This window comes from Pleurodeles waltl, chromosome 8 (assembly GCF_031143425.1).
Source record: "Pleurodeles waltl isolate 20211129_DDA chromosome 8, aPleWal1.hap1.20221129, whole genome shotgun sequence".
In the NCBI taxonomy this organism is placed as follows: Eukaryota; Metazoa; Chordata; class Amphibia; order Caudata; family Salamandridae; genus Pleurodeles; species Pleurodeles waltl.
In genome coordinates this window covers 804,909,482-804,927,601 of record NC_090447.1, presented here as the reverse complement: position 1 = coordinate 804,927,601, position 18,120 = coordinate 804,909,482, and the positions used below count along the sequence as shown (strand labels likewise).

The following is an 18,120-nucleotide window of genomic DNA, read 5'->3' as shown; positions in this document are numbered from 1 at the left end:
TTTTATTTCTAGGAGAAGCTGAACTGACAAATAATGAACGCAATGTGTCTTCACTTACCTTCCCATGTGGAATGTTTTTGTTGAGGTAATACATGCAGAATGTTTTAATTAGTTGCTACAGTACACCTGCAGAGTACAGACTGGTCCAATATATCTTCTTATGCAACAGACAACTGTAAATTTGAAGAATGTTTAGAGAAGATTCATTGTGTAGGATCCTTAGAAACTAATGAGGCTAGATTATAATTGTGCACCTTAACCTGATTGGAGCGTTTTATAAGAACCGTGGTAGGTGTAGCAAATGTTGGAATTGTATGATTTAAGCTAGTGTAGAACAGAACATTTCCAGAACACCTTTAAAATACTTACTGTGCAGAGCAGAAGAGGAGATTTAGGCTACTCTATTGGAAAATTGATTTTATTTTCCTTTCCGTTTGAGGTGACTTATAACAGTTTGTCTATTTTGTTTAACCCCATAGGTGTGGGCATTGGCCACTGGCCGACGCCTGCACATCCTCACTGGTGCAGGTCATGACCAGTGCCCGACACCAGGGAGGGGTCTCGCACCGGAGGAATTTTTTTAAATTTAAAACCCTCTCAGGAGACACGGAAGAGCTGCCATGTCTCCCCCGCCCCTCCACTGGCCCCTCTGTGACATCAGCGCGCCGCAAGGTGTGCTGATGTCACACTTCGTTTTCCCCACCGGAGCAGAAAGTAGCAGGTAAGGCCGCTTTCTGCTCCGACAGGGAAAACGGGCCTGAAAGGGCCTCCTCACCATTTGGGAAGGCCTCGTTTGAAAGGGGAGATTTTCCCCTTTCAAACGAGGCCTTCCAGAAATGGTTTCCAAACCGTGGATCGCAGCTGTGCTGCGATCCACGGCCAGGAAACCCCACTAGACATCAGGGATTAAACTTGGGGGGGGGGGGGGGGTTAAGCCCCCTCTGAAAATGGGCTGCCCCCCCTCTCCCTGGGGACATATATTAAAAAAAAAAAAAGTTAATTTACCCAGGGGGGGGGGGGGGGGGGGGGGTTGCGATTGCGTCCCCCACGGGTTAAAAAATAGCGATTTTTTTTATTTTTTATGAAGCTGACAGGGGGTCGGGCTGACACCCTGTGGGGTAAATTTTTTTAAAAAGCCATATGGTTTCCCTTGGGGCCACGATCACCCCCCCCCCAATAGCATACAGCTATAAAAAATATAGAGATCTATACGTATAGATCTATATATAGATATATCAATCTAGATATATATCTATATATATATATCCATATATATAGATATATATCTATATATATGGAGATCACTTTTGTCAATGCATGTGTGGTTTCCATATATATACATACATATATATATATATATATGTGTATACATATATATATATATATATATACATATATATATATATATATTCGCCACCAGTTCTCTTGCAGCTTGCGTTTTCAAAGCATTACACATACTCCAACTGACACGTTTCAACTGTAGCTTTTAGGCAGCAATACAAAAGTCAAGCTAATTCTTGTGATTATGTTTCCTATAGAAAATGATCTGACTTTAGTCTAGTGGCAGTTTTGATGCCATAAAGTAGCGCAGAACGTTTATATGACTACTGCAAAGATCAAATCTGTATTTTATGTGAATAGCTGAGTGGATTAGTAAAGCCAGCCATAACTTGCGCTATAATACAAATGAAATGTATGTGCGAGAGGGGCTATGGAAAGATGAAGGGCACTTTTGCTGGGTGGTAGTGAGGGAATCAGAGGAGGAGGTCATGGGAGTGGGACCACCAATAACAATTGTCGGACTGGGCGCCAGAGGCACTAAAGCCTGTGACGACTGGTATGTGACAAGGTGAAGTAATAGCGTGCTTTTTAGTTTTTTTGAGTGTCTTGAGAGAACGTGCTGATTGAGGGAAGTACCGAATGTAAGGTGACCTTTACTATTTCATGCATCACACATACACCCAGCAGCAATTTTTAGACTGTCTAGGTAGGCTCGTGTTTTAGAGCGACAGTTTAGCCAGTAGTGTCTCTTTGGATGACTGTAGCTCAAGCTCTAACTCGGGTTATAGAGGACAACTTTGACGTAGGATCAGAGACTGAGACAGCAGATACTGAAACAGCATCTGAGGAATAGGACAATGGTGCAGACTCTGGGAGTGATTTTTCAGTTGGAGTCCCATCTGACAACTCCTCTTCCAGTGATTCTGAGGGAGGTGATGAGGACAGTCCTGCTGTCCCTTTGCAAGCACAGTCTGTGCAGCGAGACAATAGCGGGTTAGCCCAACCCAGAGAGCAGGTGCATGCGGCGGCAAGCACAGAGAGTGCTCTTCTGGGAGCTCCCCAATTTAGTTCAGCCTCAAATTCCAACGCCCAAATAGTATTGTGGAGACATCAAAATTATCTATCACAAAACAACCTGGTTTTGTAAGGTAGACCCCTGCGTTTTTGGTCCTGGGCTCGGCGGCCATATAGGGAAACCGACCAATCCCAGACATTTCTGTAAACTAGACACCCGGGGGAGTCCACAGAGATGTGGCTTGTGTGGATTCCCAAAGTTTTCTTACCCAGAATAACCTGCAAAAAGTGAAATGTTAAATAAAAACTCTATTTTTTCATGCATTTCTGTCGTACAAACTACAGGAATATGGAAGGATCTACAAACTTCCTACCACCCAGTGTTTCCCCACCTGTCCGGATAAAAACGCTACGCCCACCGCAGTGCCTGTACCTAGTGCCTGCGTCAGGAATGCCCCCGGGTCAAAAGTTGCCCTCATGTAAGGACTAATATTGACCGTTGTGTGATCAATGGGCACTTGACCTACCCACTCAAGTGAGGTACCATTCTTATCGGGAGACTTGGGGAAATGCTGGGTGGAAGGATATTTGAGGCTCCTCTCAGATTCCAGAACGTTCTATCACCGAAATGTGAAGAAAAAGTGTTTTTTGGGCCAAATTGTGAGGTTTTCAAAGGATTCTGGGTAACAGAACCTGGTGAGGTCACCACAAGTTACCCCATCCTGGGTTGCCCTGGTATCTAGTTTTAAAAGATGTATGGGTTTGCTAGGTTTCCCGAGGTGCCGGCTGAGCTAGGGGCCAAAATCCACAGCTATGCACTTTGCAAAAAACAGGTCAGCTTTCTTTGGGAAAATGTGATGTGTCCACGTTGTGTTTTGGGGCGTTTCCTGTCCCGTGCACTAGGCCTACCCACACAGGTGAGGTACCATTTTTATCGGGAGATTTGGGGGAATGCTGGATGGAGTCAGATTCCAGAATTTTGCAGCACCGAAATCTGAGGGAAAAGTGTTTTATTTGCCAGATTTTGAGGTTTGCAAAGGATTCTGGGTAGCAGAACCTGGTGAGAGCCCTAGAGGTCACCCTATCCTGCATTCCCCTAGGTGTCTAGTTTTAAAAAATGCACAGGTTTTGTAGGTTTCCATAGGTACCTGATGAGGTAGAGTCCAAAATCCACAGGTAGGCACTTTACAAAAAACACACCAGATTTCAATGTAAAAATGTTGCGTTTCCTGTCGCGGAAACTAGGCCTACCCACACAAGTTAGGTACCATTTTTATCGGGAGACTTGGGGGAACACAGAATAACAGAACAAGTGTTACTGCCCCTTGTCTTTCTAAACATTTTTTCCTTCCAAATGTAAGACAGTGTGTAAAAGAAAAGTCTATTTGAGAAATGACCTGTAATTCACATGCTAGAAAGAGGACCCCGGATTTCAGAGATGTGCAAATAACCACTGCTTCTCAACACCTCATCTTGTGCCCATTTTGGAAATACAAAGGTTTCCTTGATACCTATTTTTCACTCTTTATTTTTCACCAAATGAATTGCTGTATATCCAGTATACAATGAACACTCATTGCAAGGTGCAGCACATTTATTGGCTCTGGGTACCTAGGGTTCTGGATGAACCTACAAGCCCTATATATCCCCACAACCAGAAGAGTCCTGCAGACTGTATATTGCTTTAAACAATCTGCCATAGCTGGAAAAAGTTATAGGAGAAAACGTGGACAGAAATGGCTATTTTCTCACCTCAATTTCAATCTTTTTTTATTTCAGCTGTTACTTTCTGTAGGAAAACCTTGAAGGATCTACACAAATGACCCCTTGCTGAGTTCAGAATTCTGTCTACTGTTCAGAAATGTTTAGTTGTCTAGGATCCAGCATTGGTTTCACACCCATTTCTGCCATTAACTGGAAAGAGGCTGAAAGCACAAAAAATAGTAAAAATGGGGTGTGTCCCAGTAAAATGCCAAAATTGTGTTGAAAAATTTGGTTTTCTGATTCAAGTTTGCCTGTTCCTGAAACCTGGGAAGATGGAGATTTCAGTACCGCAAACCCTTTGCTGATCCATTTTCAGGGAAAAAAGCACATGCTTTCTTCTACAGCCCTTTTTTCAATTTTATCTGTATTTTGGCTAATTTCTTGGTCTCATCCAGGGGAACCCACAAACTCTGGGTACCTTTAGAATCCCTATGATGTTGAAAAAAAGGACGCAAATTTGTCGTGGTTAGCTTTTGTGGACAAAAAGTTGTGAAAGCCTAAGGGTGAAACTACCCCAAATAACCGAAAAAGGGCTCAGTCCTACGGAGGTGGGGTTTGGGGGGGCAGTGGGGGTGGCAGGGAGGAAGGCCCAGCAGCTAAGGGGTTAATATAAATTTGTTTGATTTAAACTATACATTTACTAGTGTATGCAAGTACTGATTATTGATTGACACTATTTTGATTATTTTGAAGTCGTAAACAAATTAAACTTGAATAAACCTTTATGGTTTGGTTGCCTATTACTTGTCTTTGACTTAGGGTCATAACAAGAAGGAACAACAATTCCTATAAATCATCAAATTACGGATGAAACGAAACGGCTGAATCATCAACTAAATATAAGCATTGCAACATCTATTTTGATCATTTAGTTGGTTGAATTATCGACGAAGCATCATTATTGTAACATTTATAGTGATTACTTTGGTGTACTGAATGAGAGGTAAAAACACTACCTAATGTTATTTCAATAGATTTTCCCCTCAACATTGCAGAATGGCAAAATGGTGTTTCAGGAGACCTAGATTATATTAACATGTAAATAGGGGGCTTGAATACATGTACTGATAGAGTCATGTATAGTAGGAGTACTCAGTTATTTGGTTGTAAACAAAATGCAAACATAGATTCAGCCCCTAGACAGTGCTGCAGATCACCTTCCTTAAACACCTTCAGGTCACATTAAATGCAGTCACAGAACAAGCTCTAGAGAGCGCTGCACTCCCAGCTGCAGAACATAAGCTCCACCTTTGAGAGTGATTCAAATATTATGTGAAAAATACCAGAGAATTAAGGATTTCCTGACCCCACAAAGGTAGGGTCAGCTTTCCAAACATTACTTCTGGTGGGCTGCTGTGACTCCTGTGACACCCACAACGTTTTTTATATTAGTTTGTGGTGCCCTTGTCCTTCAGGGCCACCACAGGAAGAGAAAAACATGTTAATCAGTCAGCCACAGGGCATTACGGAGAGCTACAGCCTGGAGCAGTGAATATTTTATTATCAGCTCTCCCTCTGCTTTCAGTAGAGTAGAGCTGCTTTAAGTGACCTCACACTGCACTTTCCTCTGTTTTGTTTTACTCCTTGGGGGTGGCTAGTCCCACCTGGGTATCCCACATGCCTTCTTCTGTTGAGGGCAGCTCAGGAAACCCACCGCTGGCCAGCGTCCGTCTTGGTATGGAGTCGCCTGTACTGCAGCAGAAGCCGGCAAGCACTTCTCCTCTTCTCATTCCTGTGGGAAAGGAGTTCTTGTTGTGGTGGCTGCCCCACTCCCCCCAGACACAGGCACGGGAAGCAGGCCCACCACTGTTGGGGGGAGCATGGTGGCCCTCCCTCTTCCTTGGACCACCGGGCAGATGTAGACCTCCTGGGGCAAAAGTGGAAACACGGAGAGGGACCCACGAACCCCCCACCCCCGGAATAATTAAATAAATAAACCCTGCACTGGCCCATGGACCTAGGCCCACCCCTGGGATATTTGTAGGAAATGCTGCTGTCATGAGACTTTCACCAAAATAATGAGACTGCTGAGTTTTGGGCTGAGGCACCATCCAGTATGGGGGACTGTTAGACCTGACAGCTTTTTGGCATGTCTCCCCTGTCTTTTTGCCTTCTGATCTGTTTTTATTGTTTACTGGACTCTGTTTTTGCTGGTTTATTGTCTCTGCGTAGCTTACCACTGCTGACAAGTGCTAAAGTGCGAATGCTCCCTAGGTAAATGGTACTGTGGATTGGTTTATCAATGATTGGCATATTTGATTTACTGGTAAGTCACTAGTAAAGTGCACTACAGGTGCCCAGGGCCTGTAAATCAAATGCTACTAGTGGGACTGCAGCACTGGTTGTGCCACCCACATTAGTAGCCCTGTAAACATGGCTCAGACCTGCCACAGCAGTGTCTGTGTATGCTGTTGTAAACTGCCAATGCGACTTGGCAAGTGTACCCACTTGCCATGCCTAAACCTTCCCTTTTGCTACATGTAAGTCACCCCTACGGTAGACCCTAGGTAGCCCCATGGGCAGGGTGCAGTGTATGTTAAATGTGGGACATGTACTTATGTGTGTTACATGTTCTAACAGTGAAATACTGCCAAATTTGGGTTTCACTGTTGCAAGGCCTATCTCTCTCACAGGTTAACATGGGGGCTGCCTCTAAATTACTTTAAAGCGAAGATTCCCTTTGACATCTTTTAGTGAAGTTGGTTTTTGTATTGTGAGTTTGAAAATGTGACTCTGCCTGTTTGTGGATTCCCCGTCTGGGTCAGTTTGACAGTTGAGCTGTTCACACCTCTCCTCCAGACAGTGACACAAAGGTAGCTGGGGTGCAGCCTGCATATCTTGATGAGCCATCTGAGATAGAGTGGAGGGAATGGTCGCTATTACCTGAAAGGAATTTGCCTGCCCTCACACAGTGCAGTCTCAAACCCCCTGGTGTGCCTGGCCTGGACAAATAAGATTCTTACAAACACTTGCGACTTTGCTTTGAAGTTTGCCAACTTCAAAGGCAGAAAGGGGTATAAGAAGAAGACCCAATACCCCACACTTTTAGAATCTTTCTAGAATCAAGAGGAACCTCTGCCCAGGAGAAGAGCTGAAGAGCTGGAGGAGGAGTACTGTCCCTTTGTTGTGTTGCTTTGCTGGACTGGCCTGCAGTTGCTGCTTCTGCCTGAAAAGAGTGCAAAGGGTGAACTTTGCTGTGTGTCCTGCTTGAGAAAGTTATCCAAGGGCTTAGAGAAGAGCTTGCCTCCTGTTGGAAGTCTCAGAGACACCAAAGACTTCAGTTTCCTTGACCTGTAGCACTGGGAACTATGTGTTTTGTGCTATTCGAGAGGAGAAACCACAGCAACGCCGGCAACGAAGCCGCTGGCCTGCACCGTGGCCTGCCGACGCCGCACGGAGCCCCACTGCCCCGCTTCGCACTGCGACCCTGATTTCACCGAAGCCGCCATCAGACGACTTCACTGAGCCGCTGCTCGCACTGCGACCTGTGGGCCCGCACTTCAGCATCGCCTGCTCACACCGCAGCCTGGGCCTCCCCATCCACGCGCTCCTGCTGACACGGGCTCCGCTGCCTGCACCGTGGCCTGTGGACACCGCTCGTTAGGTACACGAAGCACCGTCCCATCCCGCACCGCAGCCCCGATCCACTGACGCCAGCATCATCGACTCCAGTGTCATCACCAGGCATCCTGTCTGCACCGTGGCCTGTGGACACAGCTCGTGAGGTACACAAAGCACCGTCCCATTCTGCACTGCTGGCTTGGGCCTACCGATTACAGCGCTTCCGCAACAACGATGCTGCAGCCTGCACCATGACCTGGTGACACCGCATGTCGCACCGCCCCGCTTCACACTGCAGCCCTGGTCTCACCGACGCCGCTGGATGCCGTCACCGAGCCGCTGCCTGCACTGTGACCTGTGGCAACCGCACGTCGCATCGGCCCGCTTCGCACCGCAGCCCTGAAGCCATCCACGCCAGCGCACCTGATTTCATCATCCCGGAGTCGATCCCCAAGGTGTGTGAAATGAAGGGCCCGACGACTCCCGCGCCGACCCCGAAACCGACATGACTACGCCAGTGATGTCGCTCTCCGGAGCTCACCGCGAGGATCACGAGGCCCTGCAAATCCAAGGTACTGTTTGCCGGTCTCCCCGACACCGTAGCTGGCCTGTGATACCTCAGAAGGCCTGAACTGTTGGTTTTGTTGATCATGACGCCGTGATAGCTTCAGGTGGAGCTATTGACTTCAAGGAACTGTATTTTTGAGTGAATCTTGCAGAAAGCATATATTTATTACTGTATGGTGGATTTTATCGTATTTGGTCTTGTTTAAATAGATAAATATTGGCTATTTTTCTAACACTGGTGTGGTGTCCTTTTGTAGTGTTGTCACTGTATTACTGTGTGTTATGTGCAAATGCTTTACACATTGCTTCTCAGATAAGCCTGACTGCTCGTGCCAAGCTACCAAGGGAGTTATCTGAGCGGGTAGCTCCCTTATCCTAACTAGAATAGGGGTCCCTACTTTGACAGGGTGCAAACCGACTGACAAATAGAGACCCCATTTCTTACAGGTACTGAGTCCGATCTAAAACAGTGTGGCAGCTTTCGGCCTAACACTTCTGGTCAGCTCTCAGCACCTCGCAGATACCGTAGGGAAAAGTGATATGTGGCAGCCCATCAACTGACACCCTTAGATTCCTCAGGGAAGTTGTGGTGGAAACAGTTTGTGCCCCATTCTCTCAGATAAACAAGTCTCATACATGTAATGACAAGCAGAAGCAGAAGCATATCTTGGTTCAAGAGGGTTTATTGAAGCAAACGCATCCTACATAAAAAGGCATGAAGTATGATTATAAGGATGATGAAACCAGACACTATGACAACGGTGAACAAGAAAGTGAAACATAGAAACAGTCCCACCATAGTTGTCACAATAGCATTACCAATATTCCTACACACGCTACTAAGATTCATACATGAAAGCAAGTAGCATTGATAGCCCTAAAACGCCCATGTAGTCACGGGAGCATAGCACGAGGCCCATACCTTTGTTGAAGGTAAAGGAGAGGTCAGATAGTTTGCTGGAAATCCTCCTCCATGGCAGAAAATTAATCGCCACATTTCTGCTGAATCTGCAAAGGTGATGGGCAGCATAAGATGGCGATCCAACTGGAATGTCCCCTCTAAAGATACTAAGGCAGCCTAATGTTTTATGATAAACATTGTGTTATTCTAGGAACTGCCCTGACGTGACACACACTCCTTTCTCTGTAAGGCAGACCTTGTACTCTCTGGATCAGAAATACCCGGGAACCTATCATATGTACCCTTGATGCGAGTACAGAATGAAATGTAGTGCAAAGCAGTGAATAACAAAGTTCTGCAGAGAAGAACAATACATAAGAATAATAAAACATCACCGCTAAAAAGATGCCTTGATAAAATAATAAAAGGAATAAAATGGCAGTTGACTTGGTGAAGGGCCACAGGCATCAGACCTGAACTAAAATAGGCAAAAATAAGTGTATGTGAGTAACCTCACGACAGGGCAGAGACCCAGGCGCTTGATTCAGCTAAAAGGGCAAAGGTCACGAGTCTTCAAAATGTAAATGTTGCCAATTTGGATTATCTTGGGCTCATTTTACTACTAGTGCCAATCTCTAGTCACCGGGAGCAGTTTAGGCAGACCTCCTTACCTTTAAGGTGGTGTAATCTGCAGGAAGCTGGTTCTCCTGGCTCCCTGTGCCAGCCTTCCTCCTTGTCTCTGTGTCTGGGCACAGAAATCTGTGATTGTCCCCCAACAACTAGTCCTCAGGAGGTATAGCGGCCCAGCCTCACTAGCCCTGGAGGAGAACCACTGGTCCTGGAGCCAACTGAGGCAGAGCCCTTGCTCCTTTTTGGGCGTCACAGGGTTCCTAATTCCAGTTGTCATTGATTGTTGCAGTCCCAGAATCAGCAGCAAACAGCACGAACATACCAACCAAGAGACAGTCATTCCCTTGTGAAAGAGTTTTTAAAGGGGTGTTGGACCTGGCCCTTTTTGCAGGGTCATCGCCAAACTTTTTGCCTCCTTCCTCGTATTTTTCCTGACCTGTTTTTGTTGGCTTTTAAACTCTGAGCACTGTACCACTGCTAACCAGTGCTAAAGTGCATATGCCCTCTGTGTAAATTGTACTATTAATTGGTTTATCCATGATTGGCATTTTTGCACTAGAGGTGCCCAGGGCCTGTAAATCAAATGCTACTAGTGGGCTTGTAGCACTGGTTGTGCCACCCACATAAGTAGCCTTGTAATCATGTCTCAGGCCTGCCACTGCAGTGTCTGTGCGTGCAGTTTTAGACTGTAAATTCGACTTGGCAAGTATCCCCACTTGCCAGGCCTAACCCTTCCCTTGTCCTACATATAAGACACCCCTAATGTAGGCCCTAGGTGGCCCCATGGGCAGGGTGCAGTGTATGGTTAAGGTAGGACATATACTAATGTGTTTTATATGTCCTGACAGTGAAATACTCAGGAATTCGGTTCTCACTGTTGCAAGGCCTATCTCTCTCATAGGTTAACCTGGGGGCTGCCTTTAAACTTGATTAAAGCGTAGATTCCCTTTATGAGCAGAAAGACATGTGGAGTTTGGGACCTCCGAACTCACAATTTAAAAATACATCTTTTAGTAAAGTTGGTTTTAAGATTGTGTGTTTGAAAATGCCACTTTTAGAAAGTGGGCATTTTTTTGCTTGAACCATTTTTGTGACTCTGCCTTTTTGTGGATTACCTTTCTGGATTAGTTTGACAGTTGGGCTGTTGGCACATCACTCCAGACAGTGACACAAAGGGGGCTGGAGTGTAGCCTGCATATTCTGATGAGCCATCTGAGCTAGGAGGGAGGGGAGGAGCTGTCACTCGCACCTGAAAGGGCTGTGCCTGCCCTCACACAATGCAGACTCCAACCCCCTGGTGTGTGTCTCAGGCCTTGCCTGGGCAAGGCAGGATTTCACAAACAAGTGAGACTTTTCCTTTGAAGTAAGCTTACTTCAAAAACCAAAATGGGTATAAGAAGAGGACCCAAAACCACAGACTTTGTACACTTCTTGGGGTAGACACTGTACCTCACAGACACTTCCTGGAGAAGAAAGTTGTAACCAGAACCTGCATCCTGCCAAGAAAAACTGCCTGGCTATCCAAAGGACTCACCTGACTGCTTTCTGTGAAAGACTGCTGCCTTGCTGTTGCCCTGCTGCCTTGCTGCTCTCTGGCTGAAGTGAAGAAGTGCTCTCCAGGGGCTTGGATAGAAATTGCCTCCTGTTCCCTCAAGTCTCAGGACCAAAAAGACTTCATCTCTCCAAGAAGGACTCCTTGTGCAGTGAAATTCGACGCACAGCCATCCAGAAACTACGCACAGCCTGCACCACAGTGCAAATTTCACTGCACGCCTAACCGAACAACGCAGCCCGACTTTGCAACGAGAAGATCTATCGAAGCAGCGCCAGCGCAGCTACCGGAAATTTGACGCACGCCCCACTGGATCGACGCATAGCCGAGCCGGAACGACACAGCCCGACTTCTAGAGAGGAATCGACGCAGCACCTGCCGTGCGGTAGAAAATTTGACACAATTACCACCGGATTGACGCAGCTCCTGTGACTTCGTCCTGCCAGCGCAGGAAATCCATGCACCGTCCCCGGGCCGTCTGAAAACCCCGCAACCCGAAGAGGATCCATGACCGAGCACCGGAATTCGACACACAGCCGTCCCTGCGTGGAAACTAAACTACGCATCACCGTGTGCGGCCCGAGAAATCGACGCACACCCCTTTGTTTCCACGCTTCTCCTCCTCTGCGGCCCTTTGTGGAGATCTTTCACGTGAACCAGGTACTTTGTGCTTGAAAGAGACTTTGTTTGCTTTTAAAATACTTAAGACACTTTATATCACTTTTCAGTGAAATCTCGACATTTACTTATTGCATCTTTGATTGTTTTGACCTGCATTTCACCAGATTAATATTATATAGTTTTCTAAACACTGTGTGGTGTATTTTTGTGGAGCTATATGGTGGTATTGTATGATTTATTGCACAAATACTTTACACATTGCCTTTTAAGTTAAGCCTCACTGCTCAGTTCCAAGCTACCAGAGGGTGGGCACAGGATAATTTGGATTGTGTGTGACTTACCCTGACTAGAGTGAGGGGCCTTGCATGGACAGGGGTTAACCTGACTACCAACTAAAGACCCCATTTCTAACAAAGGGGTTTGAGGGTTCCTGAAGCCAGACATCCCTGGTCAATCCTGAGGCATCTCATCAACTCTCCAAAACTGTTACAATCCTCCTGCACAGCATGATGGGACAGTTCAAGATAGCATCATCCAGGTGTCAGTGGTCACGTCTGCTCTTGGAGTTTCAGCTCTACCCCTTGCAGACATCACAGCCAGGGCCTTTCCCACCAAAATTTAAAAGCGGACCCCCCCTCCTCAGTTGATTCCAGTTGTCTTGGCTTACTCCTTTGCTCAGTGGCCTGGGCTGTCCCCAACCCTGGTGCAATGTGACAGGTAATTAACAGATGCAGATGTTTTATCTCCACCCACCTTCCCTTCTCAGGAGGTAAGGGAAGCACTGCTGATTACTCCTTTTGTGGGGGGCAGCCTTTATTCCTGCTCCTGGAGTAAAATATAATTAACTTGGCACAGCAGAGTGACAAAAGGCCTGGTCTCTGATCCTGAGATGAGACAGAGAAATGTGACAACTCTGGACGACCCATAAGTTAAACAGATACCATCTTGGAACTTGTTGATTTGATTTTCTCACATAGGTTCCACCCCATTTAGATATGGCACTGGACTTTGTGAGCCAACGGAAGCTAAACTGTACCTTAGGACAGTCTTCCGCCTATATGTATAATAAAGTGTCACTACCAACAAAACAGTAAATCTCACTGACATTTCCTTTGAGTGTACAGTGACATCATAAGCCCTACCCCAGGTCAGTATGCAATCCTGCAAAGTCCCCTGTTACTGGCCTGCACACAACAGTAGTCTCACACATGCAGCCCTCACACATGCACATGCATGTGTACACATGCTCACATGTAACCAGCGAAGTGCCCTTAGCCTGGGTGCGTCATAGAGACCTTATCTTAAAAGGCAGTAAACATGCACAGTTTATTTGCCACGTGATTATAGTGGGCGAGACACGTGCTGTGGGACTCACCCAGAGTAAAAAGGATTTTTTTTTAACGGGTGATTCAGAAAGCGAACAAATCCGGGCATAAAGAATGGACAGAACCCAATTACAACAAAGTGCATGTTTAGTTTGTAAATATAAATGCTGTAAATCCAACAACATATTATCTTGACAGCAATGTATAATGAACAAACCTGCAAGGAAGATTAATGAAGAGCACAGTCTATTTATGGAAGGCATCCAGATAGCAGATACTTCCAAAATAAAAAGTCATAAATCTGCAGGTAAAATCTTGTGTCAGCAAAGTAAATACATCAAAGAACACACAATTGTTCTGAATTACAACTATCAATTTGTATTCGTCTGTAATCCAAAGTAGCACCACTTGAAGCCCTATCACCTAATCGAATGCGAATACAAAAGAAGCAACATAACCATCCACAAATGTATGTCCTTGGTAGATAGACCATTCAAGCAAAAGTAAACTATAAAGAACAAATAAATGTCAGTGGCTAAAAGGGGATTACCAAAAGCCCACTCTCTGCCTCGGTTCTTATTGTTCCATGTTTGAAGAATTTGTGTCATGAGATCTTCTAAAGAAATAAAAGTTGAAGGTATCCAGCCTTGAAACGGAGACTTGTGCCACTAACGAATTATGGTTTCTCGCTGAAAGGCTTTGTTCTTAAATAATACTTGTGGTCAGCGAATATAGTAGTTAGTTCTGCTTTTTGTGGTCAGCAGAAAAGCGGGAAAGTATTCAAATTAAATTCCAAGTGAGTAAAGGCCACATTCAGAAAAAACAATAATGATTCATAACTGCTCTAATTTACGGCATATATTTTAGGGATTCCAAATGTTTAGCGGTTCTATAAGTGTCAATTTGTATAATCATTTACCCTTTTATTTCATCACTGATGATAGTAATGGCCTTTAACTTAGATTAGAGAGAAAATATATTTCGTAACTGTATATCCCCGTTTGGTTTGCATCATTTGCCCAAATGCTCTTTTTCAATTTACGTTTTAGTTCTCTTGGGGAGTTTCCAGCAAATATGGGATGGTCGTCATGCTTGTAATCCATGTTACATTATGTTTCCACTGGAAAATTAGAAACATCTTGCCTGGAAAGTTTCATAGTACACATGTAAGAAAAGCTGTTCTGTCTTGAAATTATTCAGCCTTGAAATTATATTTAATATCACACTAATTACTGCAAAATTACTCTTCATAATTACTGTTTGGGAGTTAAATTAAAATCACTGAAAATAACAAGTCCATCAGTCCTACCTAAGAAAATTTGAATAAGTTCCCAACTCGCTTTCATCTTTTAAGTGTCTCAGTCTTTTACAAGAAAATATCAAGGCAATCACATGCTATGGTTACCGTTTTTGCTGAAGTGGTGTTTTCTTCCGAAACCCATAGCTTTCCTACTCCAAAACCAAGCTTAAAATGGATCAACTTGTTAGGGATTTGTTTAAGAACTGGACGCTAATTGAAAGGTAATTTGGTAATGCTCTTGCCTTGCCAGGACACCATCAAAGAAACCAGTCACATGCTGCAAGGATGTGAGCACCTGGAAATACAGTGTGCGGTAGCTAGGACTGCTACAGTAGATACAAACCTCCATAGGATATGTTCAAGCTTCTACTTTTCAATGGCTTAAAGAGCAAAAATCTACAGGCGACTTACATCTTAGTATGCATTACATATAAAACATACTTATTACTTTTTAATATAGCACTAGGAATAAAAAACATAAAGGCAGCATATCTAGTAACCTCCACTCAACACCTTAAAGTGCTGTTCCGTACAGTACCATATTCTGAAAGAAGCACACTAGTCTACTAGAGGACAAATTACTGGATTCACATGTTAAAGCTGCCTAACGGTGCTACCAGTGGTATAAAACTAAAATAATACTAAATATTAACCCCTTGGATGCCTTGGGCGAGCTGGGCTTGCCCTCGGCCATGGTTGCCCTGTGCCGAGGACGAGCCCAGCTCGTCCTGCACCCGGCCCACAGGGGGAGCATTAGCGCTCCCCTCCTGGGCCTCCCACCAACACCCCGTCAGGGATGGAAGGGGAATTGCTTCCCCTTCCACCACTGACCCCCCGATCCCTCCAGTGACGTCTGATGACATCAGCACACAATCACGTGTTGACATCATCAGAGGTCGCCTCCAATCGTGCTGGAAGCATGCTTCCAGCGCGATGCTGAAGAGAAATGCTAGGCATTTCTCTTCCGCTTGGGAGGAGGGGGCAGGCAGAGACATTAAAAGAAAGGAACTTTCCTTTCTTTTGATGTCATTCTGAGCATTTCTGCAGCCCGATCGCATCAGAAATGCCCACTAGACACTTTTTTATTTATGTAATAAGGGGAGCAGACCCTTGGACAAGGGCTACTTCCCAGGGAGGGCAAATAATTATTAGGCCTTTTCTGCACCCCTGGGGGCAGATCAGCCTATATTGATTAGGCTGATCTGCCCCCGGGGGGGCAGAATCCAATAGACAGCAGGGATTGTTTTTTTGTTTTTTTTTGTTTTAGTGTCATAAGGGGAGCGACCCCTTAGGGAAAGGGTCGCTCCCCTGGGGGGCAATCATTTTATTAGGCCTATTCTGCCCCCCTCCCGCCCCTGGGTGCAGATCGGCCTATATTGATTAGGCGGATCTGCCCCCAGGAGGGGCAGAAGCCACTAGACACCAGGGATTTTTTTTCAGTTAGAAAATTGGCATAAGGGGAGCGATCCCTTAGGCAAGGGTCGCTCCCCAGGGGGCAATTCTTTTTATTAGGCCTTTTCTGTCCCCCCCCCTCCCGGGGGCAGATCGGCCCATATTGATTAGGCCGATCTGCCCCAAATAGACACCAGGGACTTTTTTGTTTATTTGTTTACATTGATAAGGGGAGTGACCCCTTAGGCAAGGGGAGCGACCCCTGAGGCAAGGGTCACTCCCCGGGGGAGGGGGGGTGATTGTTTTTAGGCCATTTCTTCCCCCCTTGATGGCAGATCGGCCTATTTTTATTAGGCCAATCTGCCCCAAAGGGGTGGCAGAAACCACTAGACACCAGTTTTTTGTTTTATTTTTTAGGTCAGTTTCACGCAAGGGGAGTGACCCCTTAGGCAGGGGTTACTCCCCGGGGAGCGGGGGAGAATTTATTTTAGGCTATTTCTGCCCCCCGTTGGGGGCAGATCAGCCTATTTTAATTAGGCCGATCTGCCCACAAGGGGAGCAGAAACCACTAGGCACGAGGGATTTATTATTATTTTTTTTTAAAGATGAGGAGCGACCCCTTAGGCAAGGGTCGTTCCCCTGGGGGGAAAATTTATTATAGGCCATTTCTGCCCATCTTGGGGACAGATCAGCCTATTTTTCCTAGGCCAACCTGCCCCCAAGGGGTCAGAAACCACTAGATACCAGGGATTTGTTCTTTTGCACCAATTTCACGCACGGGAAGCGACCCCTTAAGCAGGGGTTGCTTCCCGGGGAGCGGGGGGGAGAATTTATTTTAGGCTATTTCTGCCCCCGTTGGGGGCAGATCAGCCTATTTTAATTAGGCCGATCTGCCCACAAGGGGCGGCAGAAACCACTAGGCACCAGGGATTTTTTTTTTTTTTTTTTTTACAGATGAGGAGTGACCCCTTAGGAAAGGGTCGTTCCCCTGGGGGGCAAATTTATTTTAGGTGATTTCTGCCCATTGTGGGGACAGATCAGCCTATTTTCCCTAGGCCAACCTGCCCCCAAGGGGTCAGAAACCACTAGATTCCAGAGATTAGTCCTTTTGCACCAATTCCACGCACGGGGAGCGACCCCTTAGGCAAGGGTCGCTCCCCTGGGGGGCAAATTTATTTTAAGCCATTTCTGCCCCATCATCAGCCTATTTTTGTAAAGCTCATCTGCTCCCCAGGGGAGCAGAAAACCCACCAGACACCAGGGAAGAATATTTTTTTTAAAAAGAGGGTGGGGGTATGGCCATACCCTCACCCCAAATAAATGGGGACAAAGTTGTTCTGCCCACCAGTGGGCAGATGGGGGAGTTACCCCCGATCCAATCCCCAGGGAGGCAGAAAGCCTACTAGATGCCAGGGAATTAAAAACAAAATAGTGGGGTGGTGGCTACCAACCAGTATGGGCCTGGTTATGCCCCCACCCCAGCTGGAGGGGGTAACAGTCTTTCAGCTCTCTCCCGCACACTAAAACATCTTATCCCATGGCAAGCAAGAGGACATTTGATTGTTTTGGGTTTGGTTTTACATTTGGGCCATGAGAGTTTGGCTAACTCTCAAAATTGTCCCACTTGGAATGGTGAGGGCTGCATTTTTTGGACTTTGGGATGCTGCCATGTAGAAAAATCCACAAGACCTAGACACATCTGAAAACTAAACATCTAATTGATTCCAGGGTGGTGTGCTTCACATGCACCCAAGCCATTTTCTTACCCACAATGCCCTACAAACCTCCAACTTTGCTGGAAATCACACATTTTTTCCACATTTTTGTGATGGAACCTTCCGGAATCTTCAGGAATCCACAAAATTCCCCCCACCCAGCATTGTCTCATCTATACCGTTAAAATTTCTGCTCCACTTGTCAGCCTAAAAATGTTTTTTTTCAAACTCCCCTTTTGGACCCGCTTTGGTTCCCCCTCAATTTCGACATGTTTTGGCTCTTCCATGTCACAGGCACTTGGCCCACCTACACAAGTGAGGTATAATTTGTACCAGGAGACTGAGGGGAACGTTGGATGGTAGGAAATTTGTCCTGGTGTGGTGATTCCACACAAAAATTTAGCTAAATTTGAGGTTTGCTGAGGATTCTGGGTAAGAAAACATTGGGGGATCCACGCAAGTCACACCTCCCTGGATTTCCTTGGGTGTCTGTTTTT

At 45.8% G+C, this 18,120-nt stretch overlaps 1 long non-coding RNA gene across 1 annotated transcript in view; it reads right to left on the bottom strand.

The window, feature by feature from the left end:
- Window positions 1-18,120, bottom strand: part of LOC138250309 (uncharacterized) — a 181,131-nt gene that overhangs the window by 54,355 nt on the left and 108,656 nt on the right. The gene's annotated exons all lie outside the window — the stretch shown is intronic.